We start from the raw sequence: 13,927 nt of genomic DNA on the forward strand, positions 1-13,927 counted from the left end.
GGGGCCTCACCAGCGGGGTGCTGGTTGGCGATGTTGTGCACCTGCTGCTGATTGCGGCCGTCCCGACCGGAGTCTGGCTGCGGAGTCCTCGTCCACGTGCGGCTGGACTGTGGAGCGTCTTTGGGTTTCCTCTGAGACTCGACTTTGCGCTGGTGGAGCTCTTCGGATTTGGTGTATTTTTCAAATAGCTGATACAACTCCTGGAGGTTCTTGGGCGGATCCCTGATGCAGTGGCTATAAAGGACGCCGGCCCGAAGGCCACTGATGGCATAGTGGATGGCTATCTGGTCATCGACCGAGGGCAACTGTGACTTGAGTGTCAGAAACTTGCGGTAGTACTCCCGCAGAGTCTCTTTTCCAGCTGCTTGCAGAGTGAGAGTTCAGCCAAGGCGTCGGTGTCTGGGCGGTACCCTTGGAAGTTGAGCAGGAATTTGTCCCGGAGGCTTCTCCAGGAGTCAATGGACAACAGGGGCAACCTGGTGAACCAGGTGAGAGCTAGGCCTTCGAGGGCGATGATGAAAGACTTGGCCATCGTGGCGTCGTCCCCTCCGGAAGATGCAACGGCGACCTGATAACTCATGATGTACTGTGCTGGGTCAGTGCTGCTGTTGTACTTGGGATAGGTTCCTGCCCGGAAGTTGGCAGGCCAGGGTGTCACTTGCAGGTGTGGTGCCAGGGGACTTCGCTCGTCGAGGTAATTGACACCTTGGAATGCCGCGGCGTGTGGGATGGCATGGTCGCGCTGGGGGAAGTGCAGGTCTTCGACTTGTGCGCGCTGTTGCAGGGGTGGCCCATGTTGCAGGCTGAAGTGGCCTTCGCGCTGCATTAGCGCGATCTCTTGCTCAAGTTCCTGGGCCTTCTGCTTTTCGCCTCGTATCATTTGACGCACCTTGACTTGTGCTAACACACATTGGCACTTGGCCTCAAGTATCTCTTTTTGCTTCTGGAGATTGCGGTTCTTGATGCGCAGGGCGCGTAGCTGTAGCTGTTCTTCCGCTGAGACGCCGATGACTTCGCTGTCCTCGGTGACATCCGCGCCCTCCGGTGGAGTGAAGTCTGGGGGAGGTTGCGGCTGTCCTTCAGAGCCGCAGGTGCGGAGAGCGTCGTCTTCAGTGGCCTCTTGGTGGGTGGTGTGGGTGAGGGCGAGGGCCTTGCCCTTTTTTGCGGCCAGTAGTGCTGCCTTCGTAGCCTCGTCAGCCTTCGAGGTAGCTTTCTTGGGTGCCATCGCGGGTGATTTTTTCGTAGCACGAATGGTGGGCGCCAAATGTTGGAACTTGCTCTTCGGTGCAAATCAATCCAATGGGGGAGTGTAAGAACGTAAACAGGGTTTTTGCTCGAGATGGCAATAGCTCTGTTAATCTCCCCTCTCAAGGGCACTGTGCGGGGGTATTTATAAGTATCTGAGTGCCGAGCGTCCAGTGTTAAGGACGCATGTGCCCCCAGGCGCCTAGGTTATCCCCGGTATATTCCCATAAAGCAGGGTTACAGACCGTAATTACAGGGAGACCTTTACAAAATAGGCCCGTAATGCGCAGCGGCCACGCAGGGCCTGTTACAATGGGCCGGATCACACGTGGACCTCCATGTAGGACGAGGTTGCAAGATGAGGTGACCTCATCATAGGTCTTCGTTCGGCGGCGTGTGGGACGAAGGGTAAGTCTGCCCGTCGTCTTGTCTCCGTTGATCCAGCGAGGTCGGCGAATGCATCGAGTGAAGGGTGGCGTCTTCGCCTTCGCCCCAACATTGTGCAAGCTGAAAATAGAAGTCGTTTCCTCCGGTGCCTTAAGTTATATTTCAGTGGAGCCCACACTACAAGAGCAAATAGTCATGGCACAGATTAGAGACAAGGGTGTTCAAGTCATTAAGGAAATGATCAAACAAAAGGTGGACAAATACAAATGCTTCCGTCAGGACAGCAAAGGAATCCTATGGTTTGGAGAATGATTGGTTGTTCCCAAGAACCCTGAGCTCAGAAAGAAGATATTAGATGAAGCTCACCTTTCCAAATTCTCCATGCACCCCGTCAGTAACAAGATGTATCATGATCTCAGATCTTTGTACTGGTGGACCAGAATGAAGAGGGAAATTGCTAAGTATATATCTGAATGTGACACTTGCCAGAGAGTCAAGGCTAGTCGTTTGAAGGTAGCAGGCACTTTACAGCCCATTCCCATACCATCTTGGAAGTGGGAGGACATTTGCATGGACTTCATTGTGGGATTGCCCAATACCTCCCAGCACCATGATTCTATTTGGGTCATTGTGGATAGATTGACCAAGACAGCTCATTTCTTCCCGGTACACACCACCTAAAGGACGGAAAAGTATGCCAAAATTTACATTGACCAGATAATTCGCTTGCATGGAATACCAAGGACTATAGTATCTGACAGAGGAGCACCATTCGTGGCATGATTTTGGGAGCAATTACAGGAATCACTTGGGACCCATGTAATAAGAAGCTCAGCATACCATCCTCAAACAGATGGTCAGACAGAAAGGATGAATTAGTTTTTGGAAGATATGTTGTGGGCATGTGTGCTACACTATGGAAAGGATTGGGACAAGTGTCTTTCATTGGTAGAGTTCTCTTATAATAACAGCTACCTGTCCAGTTTAAAGATGGCACCTTTTAAGGCCTTGTATGGGAGAAGGTGTAGGACACGGCTAAATTGGTCTCAAGCGGGAGAGAGGGAAATATTTGGACCAGACTTGGTACTTGAAGCAGAGGAAAAGGTCAGAGTTATTAAGAAGAACCTAGAAGCTGCTCAGGCCAGGCAAAAGAGCTATCATGACAAGAGAAGGAAGCTTTTACAGTTCGAAGTGGGAAATCATGTCTATCTTAAGGTGTCACCCACCAAAGGTGTTCAGAGATTTGGAATCAAGGGCAAGTTAGCTCCTCGCTACATTGGACCCTATGAGATCAAGGAATCTTGTGGGCCTGTAGCATGACAATTGAAGTTGCCACCCCACATGTCAGCAGTTCATGATGTATTTCACGTATCTCAGCTAAAGAAGTGCGTCCGCTTACTCACAGAAGTGCTACCTGAACCATAATTGGAGATAGAGCCGGATCTGTCCTACCAGGAGCACCCCGTCAAGGTGTTGGATCAAAAGGAGAGATCAACGCGGGCAAGGTCGATCAGAATGTATAAGGTCGAGTGGAGTCACCATTCAGTAGAAGAGGCTACATGGGAAACAGAGGATTTTCTACGTTCTCGCTTCCTCGACTTTCTGTCCAAAGGAGTCGGTACGTAATCCAAAAACCCCACCCCCACCTGCCCTTTGAATCTAAATATAAGAAAAGACTTAGGTGTTAAAGATATAGTAAGCTTTGGAAATAACTTTAGAAGGACTTCCTTCTGAAGTCGCAAAGACAGTGACATTCGAAGAACAGTTAACTAGAGAAACTTGGATAAAGGAAGGAGCGACACACCAGCACACATCCTTGGTACCCCTAAAGGATCCCTACCAGAAATATCGGGACGAGATTCCTTTAAGGGGGGAGGGCTGTAACACCCCAGGTGTTACTTAGAGTTTTCACTCAAGGCTACACAAGTAAAACCCATCATCACATGTGACTTAACTGGAGTAAAGGACTCCAACCTTGGAAATCAAGACCCTAAGTAAGTGCAACCCATCTTAGATGTCATGCCTTGGCTTATCATGCACATATAATGGGAAGAATTGCCCAAACCCTAATGCAAACCCCCTTTGGACAATTGGAGCACTATAAGTAAGTATGACCAAAAGGCTATAAAAACCACATGATCATGACTTGGGCCAATTATAACAATTGTAGTACACCTAATACCCTACTAAAAATAGTAAGAATGTGACCCCAAAAAGGTTTCAGAAAAACCATAAAAGGTTCACCAAAGGGAGAAACCTAAGAGAAAAATCAGAATTCTTCTAAGTCCAAAACCAACCCTTTTCCAAAGATCAAACATGTTCACCCTCTTTCAAATTTCAAAACCACTTGGCCCAATTGACAAAGTGGCGCCTAAAGACCTCTAGAACACCCTGGAAAAGTTTGAACCAAACCCTAAGTCGTTTGACACGACTTGGCACAAGTTTTGTCTCGGTGTGGACAGCTAGGACAAAGACAACTTCCCACCCCCATATCTCTCAAACCCGGCCACATCTACCCTTGGAACTCACATGAACTAGGTAGCCCTAGGTGCAGGGAAGAGATCTCTCACAGGTCTTAGGGCAAGATTCACACATTTTGGCCACTCAGCAGAGGATATAACAAGAGCAGAAACAAACCTACACATGTTCGACGTGCACTGAGCTCGCCAGAGCACGCCCGACGCCCGCCCCCGCGTGCCCAGCGTCGTGCCAAGCCGAGCCATCGCCGTTGCCCGCGCTCGCGCCTATAAAGCCACCAGGGACTTCGACCGTACTCCCCCGCGCGCGCTCGACCTCACCGGAGCACCAGATCACCGGCGTTGCCCCGCGCACGGCGTGCCCGTGGCCACCCGAACACCCGCCACCGTAGACAGCCGTGTCCGACCCTCGGAGTAGACCGTGCATGCCTCGGTGAAGCTCCCCGAGCGAGGAATCGAACTTTGCCTCACCAGAGAAGCCAGTTCATGATCGCCGGAATTCACCCGACTGCCGGCAAGCGTAGACCGAGCGCCACGGTAAGTCATTCTCTGATTCCTTGCACGAGTCGATTGCTTGACATCCTGTGAAGCTGTCCGTGCCCTTGGATTGACCTATGTCGCCGTGGTTAGGCCAAAGCACTCGCCGCCGACGAGTTCACCCGCCTACGCACGTGGACCGGCCGATTCCGGCCACCACCGCCGTCGAGCCGTACCTCGCTGTGACCGCAAGAACCTCCCGGAGCCAACCCCGCCCCTCGTCGGACCTCCCTCACCGCCGGTAAGCCGCGCCGCCCTATTTATTTCCGCGGTTACTGTTTAAATAAGGGGAGGGACCTCGGGAGAGAAGAAGTAAAGGCCAGGGGGGTTTTATGCATTGTCAGCGACTCAAGGGAATAGTGGCGCATGGGTATAAATGATGGGGTTGTTTTAAAAGAAGCCCAGGGTCTTCGATGCAAAGTGGATTTCTAGAAAACCTTTTTAATATTTCTGATTTAAATACAAACAGAACTTGAAAAATTCATAACTTCAGTTTTGTTCACCCAAATCGAGTCAAACCAATTTTGCCAGATCCTAAATAATGTAAACTACTTAGGAAAAATATAAAACCCCTAAGTGTTGCAGAAAACTTCAAAGTTTTGATTTAAATGATTATCTGATCAAAAGCTAAATGAAATAGGGAGAAATAGCTACACTATTAGACTGGGATTAAGAAAATTTAGAGAAGTACTTAATCACTTCCTAACCTGTTTAAAAATAATAAACCCCTCTGTACACCCAATAAAAGTAGAGTTTGCCATTTAAATCATTTTCAACTTAAAGTTAAAGAAAATATAATAGGTAGTTTAGAATAAGAACCAGGGAGCACCAACATTTTTGTTAGCTCCCTTATTCAGTGTAGTTCACTAGAAAATTTTATTATACCTTTGCTTAGTACAAAAGAAATGAGATACCTTTTATTTTAGGAAAACAAGAAAAACTTAGAAAAACCCTAGAAAAAGAACCCTGAGAAGAAAACACTCCAAACCTTGGGATAACTAATGTTTTGTTATTATAAACATAGAGAAATTATGAGTTCTGTTGTTTGACATTTTTCAAATAACAAGTTAGTGGTAAGTGTCTTTTTAGCATTAAACTTTAGAAAATCATAACTAAATAACCATTAAGTAACCTTCTATGATTTTTGGCACAGAAGCATGTTACTACCTATAGATACCAGAAAAAATGACTCTTAGTATAGAACCCACCCTTAGATAATAGTTGTAGTGCAAAGTGAACCCTTTGCCCCAACTGTTGTTATTTTTGTCCAGGACATATTCTAATTATTCTAGACCTCAAATTTATAGGACAGACTACAGTGACAAATAGTAACCCACTGGGATTTTAACAGAATTTTTGGAAAAAGTTAAATCACTGTTGTAGTTCAAACCCACCCTAAAATCATAAAAATGAAAGGGGGAATTAATAGTGGAGACTATTGTTACCCTAACCAAACCAGCAAAACCCTTTGAGTGCCTACTAAAACATTAAGGGGCAATTCAAGTCTTAATCCATTATGCTTATCTCTAGGCAAAACCTCAAACCTAAATTGATGAGCATAAACCTCTAAGAGCCTCTTATAACCAGGAAACCCAAAGTTATTAACTAACTTAGTTTTTCTTCACTAGGCATAATTGTTACTAAATTCTACATGTCATAGCATACATATATCTTATTCATTGCATTCGATAGATTGCAACCTCGCTGACGGAGAATACATCCTCGTGCCGGAGCAAGGAGTTGCTCAGGAGGTAGCCCCGAATCCAGCACCAGAGCCTACCCGAGAGGATCTGCCTGCCCTAGCCTTGGAAGGCAAGCCCCGATTTTATGCATAACCAGTTCTCTATATTATTTTACTGCACTTAATGATTATAGGCTTGAATTGTGCACTTAAGTGTAGGAGTTGCCTGAAACCCTAGTTGCATTAACTCAGGATTCCTATTGGGATGGATACTAGTATGCTAGGTCGAGTAGCTGCTTTGCTAACACTACACCAAAATCATACACTTCCTACGGTTTTTTAACTTCCTACAGCTTTTATAACAAACCGTAGGAAATAAATAACTTCCGAGAGGCAACTGGTAGCTCTAGGAAATAAACATAACTTCCTACGGTATTTTATAAAAGCTGTCGAAAGTTAAAAACCGTAGGAAGTTGGATAACTTCCTACGGCCACCTCTAGGAAGTTAGGTTTCAGCTGTTGACCAGCCAAACGAATAGCTAACTTCCTATGGCCTCCTCTAGGAAGTTAGGTTTCAGTCGTTGACCAGTCAAGCGAAAATCTAACTTCCTACAACCAACTCTAGGAAGTTACTTAACTTCCTAGAGTAAATGTACAAACTCTAGGAAGTTACGTCACTTCCTACGGCTTTACTCTAGAAAGTTATGTTTTTATTTTAAACCTCCCCTCAACCTTATCTCTTCTCTCACCTTTCTCAACCCATCTCTCTCTGTCTCTTTAGCCGCCAGCCGCACCGCCGCCAACTCCACGCCGCAGGCCGCCCCTCCCACGCCTGGCCGCCCCCGGCCGCGGTGGGCTATGGGATGATGGAGGTGGGCGGCGCGGGAGCGGGTGGAAGGGACGAGAGGGTACCGCAGTGGGGCGCGCAGGAGACACGGGAGCTAATCATGGCGCGCGGGGAGATGGGGCGGGAGACCGTCGCGACGTGCCGCAGCGCCAAGACGATGTGGGAGGCCATCGCCGCGCGCCTCCAGGAGCGAGGCTACCGACGAACCGCCGAGCAGTGCAAGTGCAACTGGAAGAACCTCGTCAACTGCTACAAGGTAACACAATCATTCATCCCTCGTCCGGTTATCCAAATAACTTTATACCCTAGTCTCGTAAGGCTAGATTGACTGGTCTGATCTGGACCACCAGGTAACGATGCTTTGATGCACCATTCATGTGTTTATGGCAAAATGATATGCATTGCTGGCTTGTGACTTCATCCTTAGTCTTAGCGTCCCCAAATTGGCCTTCTTCTTCTACAGGTCTATTTTGGGTTGTTAGCAGTCCGTCCACAACTCTCCCTCGCGTTCACCTTTGCTGCATTATTTCCGCAACCATTTCCATAAGTAAAGGACATTGAGAAACCTTCGTGTTGAATGGAATGATGTTCAATGCAATGTTATTCACATATTCCTTCTAATTTGAATGAGTGTACACGCCCCTGCCTTTTGTTACAAAAAAAGAAGAGATTGTTCAGTCGTGAAGTTCTGCTGCCTTCTCTTGTTACTGATTAGAAATTGTTCATTTCTTCCAATTCAAGGGTGATTAGTCTTTCCTCTATATGTTCATGATACTGTAGACAACTGATTTGCAGAATATATCATTGCATTGTGCTACACATGGTGGAACATGATGCTTCCAATTACACATTTTGAAGTAGGTGGATACCTAGTAATACTAAGATTTATAGATAAAATATATTTTTATCTTGTACTAATTAATTTACAGCACATCATGGGGTTTCTGAAACTTTTGTTTCTGATTTCATGTTGTCTTCACAAAAATCACATAGAAGCAAGGTTCTGTTATAATATTTTGTATATTTTTGGCATTAAAAAAGGTGTATTCCACTTTGTTTTGTTCAGAAATAAAAACATGGTACAAATGATTTTAAGAAGTGATAACTAAACAGATATCTAAGGTAATGAATTATTACTAGTGATAGAAAGGGGAATTCATCCATCCTTATCTTTGTTGACTATGAATCTATGATGCATGAAAAGTCAATGTGGAACCTCAAGGGTTTGAGGGGAATTGAGTTGCAAATTATCCAGAATTGGTGGTTCACTTATAGTTTAAGATTTTTACTTTTTGAGATCATGGAGTCATTGTGAACCCTAATGAAGACTTTCTTCACATTGGTTAGTTTGCTTGAGAAATTGCACTTGAACTGGCTCAGAATGTGACATTTGTCCTGCATAACGAACGAAACTAATTAAAGAAAAATATAGATGGCAAAAAGAGGGAGGGGTGTTAAAATTGTGATACTACCTGTTAGGTGTGAGAGAGCATGCATGCGTTGATTTGGTTTATTGAGAGAATAATGTGCAAAACCTGTGCATTATTGGTGATGTTTTTGCTGACCACAATAGTCATGTGTTATTGGTCTTTTGCTGCAATAGTCTCGTAGCTCTCATCGCTCCACTCAAGATCCAGCAGAAGTGGAGCAACTGCGAGAAGAACTTAGGCGACATCAGGATTACTTGAAGCAACAAGCTGCGCAACTTGAATATTATGCTACATAGATTTAGCAACAGCAAACACTCATACAAGTAAGTTCAAAAGATAATACCTTTCACTTTAAGATATGTATTAATTTAAAACGCTGATGTGAATGAGTTCGACAAATTTGTAGCAACTAGTACAGGCCCAAAGGATACACGTCCCGATGCCCCTCCACCACCTCCCCGTTCATTATCCTTGGTCTTCACCTCCACCTATACCTACATCTCCATCTACTGAACATCAGGTATGCATAATCATCATCATTTACTTGTTGTTAGTTATATTATGATGTAACTCAGCAAATGTCATTTGTGCATGTATATTAGACCCTCCAGCTACCTTGCTGACGCATGAACAAGAAGACGGGTTAGACTTTGTCGAAACCCTCTTCACTAGTGGAGGTATCGACCATCACTCTTCACTGTAACCCGATGGTGATCGGCGACCGTGAGCTTCCATGTTATTGTGTTCTGATACTTGAGACTTTTATTATGACTATGTATGAGATATTGTCTCTTATTAGTACTGGATGATGAGATGTGTCTTATTATGACTATGGATGAGACTTTTGTGATGTAATTGATAAGACTATGGATGAGACTTTTGTGATGTAATTGATGAGACTATGGATTTAAATATTGTTATGTGATTGTGTGTCAGATGTTTTATGTGAAAATATGTTGTGTTATATAGATGTTGATATATTTATTATGTTGTAGAATGTGGTGTAAAATAAAAATAAACAGCATTTGCAATGCTGGTCAAATTAACTTCCTAGAGGCTTATTAAGCCATAGGAAGTTAGCCAGCTAACTTCCTAGTGCTACAGTCAACTATAGAAAGTTAACCAGCTAACTTCCTAGGGGCTACAGTCAGCCGTAGGAAGTTAGCCAGCTAACTTCCTAGGGGCTACGGTCAGCCGTAGGAAGTTAGTCGTAGGAAGTTAGTCAGCTGACGGCGCTGACGGCGTGAAGCTACTAACTTCCGAGAAACTACTAACTTCCGAGAGGCTTCGTTGGCTGTAGGAAGTTAGCTAACTTCCTAGAGGGCTCTAGGAAGTTAAGCTAACTTCCGACAAAAAATATCCGAGAGCCAAACTTCCGACGGGATGGCTTAACTTCCGAGAGTTTAGCTAACTTCCTAGAGTTTAGGGCTAACTTCCTAGGGTTTAGGCTCTAGGAAGTTCACTATTTTGGTGTAGTGTAATTAGGGATCTCGGTAGAAGTCGGGTGATTTTTCTACCACTCACGCAAGGTCAGGAAATTGCTTGTATCCAATTTTTATCGGAATGATGATGGTCTGTTGACAACGGTCCATGGGGATGCATTGTCTACAAGACGGAAATTGGGATAAGGATTAAGGTGTGGTACCGTGAGTCAAGTGTTTGAACGTACTAAACAAATGCCGAGAAATATGGTAAATCGGTAAGCCTAGTACCTGATTGAACCTGGCAGCAGACTTTACTCCTCACGCGATCTGAGACGTGGTCTCCCATTTCGGTTATGGTGGGTACAAGTGTGGTCACTGCACGACGGCATTTGGGGTCAGTGAGGCATTGTACGCCAATGCGGTGAGCCCTGATCTGTTGACGGGGAATCGATGGGGACGGTTGATATGTGTGGGGACGGAGTGCCTCGCCACGTCGTATGTTGAGGTTTACCTTGCAAGGATAAAAACTCGATTCGAATCGTCTGCTTCTCACATCTAATGAGACTGCTTGATCCATGCTGCTACATTGAGTAACAAGTGGAAATGTGATGACTTGGCAAAAGTTGTTGATTGCTAAATGTTTGATACCATGTATGACTAGATAGGTATACATTTAGTCTTAAGAGAGTCACACTAAAACTTGAAAAAGCTAAAACTTGGTTTTTAGACTCAGCTAGTGCTTTTGGCAAACCAAACCCCTCAGCCAAACAACTGCATGTATAGAGGTAGAGGAGTAGACTCCTCACACCGGGTAAGTCTAGCTGAGTATTAGTATACTCAGCCTTGCTTGTGGCATAATTTTACAGGTTCTCTGGAGGACATGGTTGCTGGAGTGACTTGGCCATCCATCTTGCCACCGGGCTGGACAGTCGAGTGGGACCCTACCTCGGCTGAGGAGGAGCATGAGGAGTGATGGGACAGGCTTCCCCATCCCTCCGTTTATTTATCGTTAGTTTATTTTCCGCTGCATTCCGAACAATGAGTACTTCTTTTGCTAAAACTCCAATGATGATGTAATAAATTTATACTCCCTTAATGTATGGTTTTATGCTTTATTGTATTTGCTCTATGCCTCACCATCGAGTGAGTACGTGGTACTTGATCCTGTTAGTGGCCTCATCGGACTAGATCCGAGGGACTGACGTGTTATTCCCATTTAAGTGTGGTCTAGCCTCTAAGGCGGGACTTATGCACTTAAGTTGGAATAATTCGGGCGGTTCCGCCACATATTCCGCTGTGGTTAGGCCGGGACACTCGCCGCCGACGAGCTCCCCCGCCTCCGCACGAGGACCGACCGACTCTGACCATCTCCGACGCCGACCGCACATCGACGTGACCGCCATAACCTCTCCAACCTCCATAGACACCTCACCGGATCTAGAACGCCGCTGGTAAGCCTCGTCGCCCTTTTCTCCGCCGCGGTTACTGTTCCACTAAGGCTAGGAGCGCGGGTTAGATTTAGGTTAACCCTAGGGGGTTTTCTGCATTGTCAGAGACTCGGTTGAATAGTAGCCCGAGGACCTATTTGTAAGAGGCGAAGGAAATACATGCCAAGGACCCTAGCGCAAAGTAGATTTTCATTTTCCATTTAAAATCCAAATTCTTTAAAACTGCAGCAAAATAGATAAATGCATAACTTAAAGAATATTGATCCGAATTTGGTCAAACAAATTTTGTTAGACTCTGTGAAATATGCACCATCAATCAAAAATAGTTAACCCCATGTTTTCTATACTAATTTTTAGAGTTTTGAATTAAATAGGAAAACTGCCCAAATCTTAATAATACAGATAAAAATAGGAATACTTATATACTAGGCTTGAGAAAAATTGTGAAGACACTCACCTAGTATATGCACTGTTTAAAAATAATAAACACCACAATATACAAGACTAAGCCAGAAATATTCATTATAGACTATTTCTGTCCAAACTTTAAAAAATGAAAAGGGGATAGAAAATAGAAACCAGAGAGTGACCATATTTTTCCTAGTATGTCTAAGTGATGTAGATCATAGGAAAAATATATGAAACCCTGGTCTAGTGCTAATCTAAGGTTATAATTTTATTTAGGCATTAAGAAGTCAATAAAAGCCATGATTAAAAATATAAGGGCAAATGCAATAATGGCAAGAAAAATTGAGTAGACCCCTGACCATTAACATACCAGTACAAAAATGATAAACACCCCAAACCATCACAGTAAGTGAGTTGAACAAATAGAACTTGGATTTAGCCAATACTTCAAATAAATCAAAAGAAAGACTAAAAATGTGAAACAGCGAGCAACCCAATTTTTACCTAAGTACTTATGATGTAAACTACCAAGGAAAAATATAAGACTAAGGTAAAATTGTGATGAAATACACCTCACCCCTACCCCATGAAAAAGGCCATATATTCCAAGAAATTTTACAACCCCTTCCCTATGAGAAAAATTAACCAACTTCAAGAATGATTGCACTTGCACAAAGAAGGAGATAGGAAAATTAGGAAATCTGTTGTTTGACGTTTTTCGAATATAGTAGTAGTGAAAAGCACCACTAAGCCCCCAATATTTAGAAAATCACCATACATTAACCAGTAGGTATCATTGGCTAAATTTTGGCATAAAGTCATATTATTGCACCTAGATACCAGCAAAAATAAACTTAGGAAAAAGACGACTCCTAGAGGAGAGTTGTAGTTAAAAACGCCCCCTCTACCCTGAATTTTAATATTTTTGTGCAGAGATAAATAGTCCCATTATAGGCCTCAGTTTTTTAGACTGCAATATATACACCAGTGAGAAGCCACTGTAATTTTTACAGATTTTTTGTAAATTTTTAAATCAGTGTTGTAGTTCAAATTCACTCCAAAAGCATAAATAGAAAAGGAAAAAGAGAGAATTAGTCAAAGTGATGAATCTTACTGTCGGCGTTTCGAGACCGGGGGGTCCCTGGGCCGACGAGTGAAATGTCAGCGCGTGCCCCAGCCCAGATGGGTCGGCGCGAGACGGAGCGCGAAGGGGTGAAAAAAGGCAGCCGGAGTGAGAGAGAGGTGGAAATCCCGCGGCCTTCGTGTTTGTCCCGCGCCCAGGTCGGGTGCGCTTGCAGTAGGGGGTTACAAGCGTCCACGCGGGAGGGGAGCGAGCGGCCTCACGCGAGCGCCTGTCCGGTCCTCTTCCCTGCACGGCCAACCCTCTCTAAGAGGGCCCTGGTCCTCCCTTTTATAGGCGCAAGGAAAGGATCTAGGTGTACAGTGGAGGGTGTAGCAGAGTGCTAACGTGTCTAGCGGAGGAGAGCTAGCGCCCTAAGTACATGCCATCGTGGCAGCCGGAGAGGTTTTGGCACCCGGTTCGTGTGGTGTCGTGGCCGTCGGAGGAGCGCTGGAGCCTGGCGGAAGGACAGCTGTAGGGGCTGTCGAGTCCTTGCTGACGTCCTCTTGCTTCCGTAAGGGGGCTGAGAGCCGCCGTCGTCATAGAGCGTGTGGGGCGCCATCATTACTTGTCTGGCGGAGCGAGCCAGATAGGACACCGGTCTTGTTCCCCGTAGCCTGAGTCAGCTTGGGGTAGGGTAATGATGGCGCCTCCTGTTGACGCGGTCGGTCCGTGCCCTAGGTTGGGCGATGTGGAGGCTCCTCCGAGGTCGAGGTCGAGTCTGTCTTCCGAGGCCAAGGTCGAGTCCGAGCCCCTGGGTCGGGCGAGGCGGAGACCGTCGGCGGAGGCCAGGGATGAGTCCAAGCCCTGGGGTTGGGCGAAGCGGAGTTCGTCGTCTTCAGGGGCTGAGCCCGAGTCCGAGCCCTGGGGTCGGGCGGAGCGGAGTTCGTCGTCTTCCGGGGCTGAGCCCGAGTCCGAGCCCT

This window comes from Zea mays, chromosome 7 (genome assembly GCF_902167145.1).
Source record: "Zea mays cultivar B73 chromosome 7, Zm-B73-REFERENCE-NAM-5.0, whole genome shotgun sequence".
In the NCBI taxonomy this organism is placed as follows: domain Eukaryota; kingdom Viridiplantae; phylum Streptophyta; class Magnoliopsida; order Poales; family Poaceae; genus Zea; species Zea mays.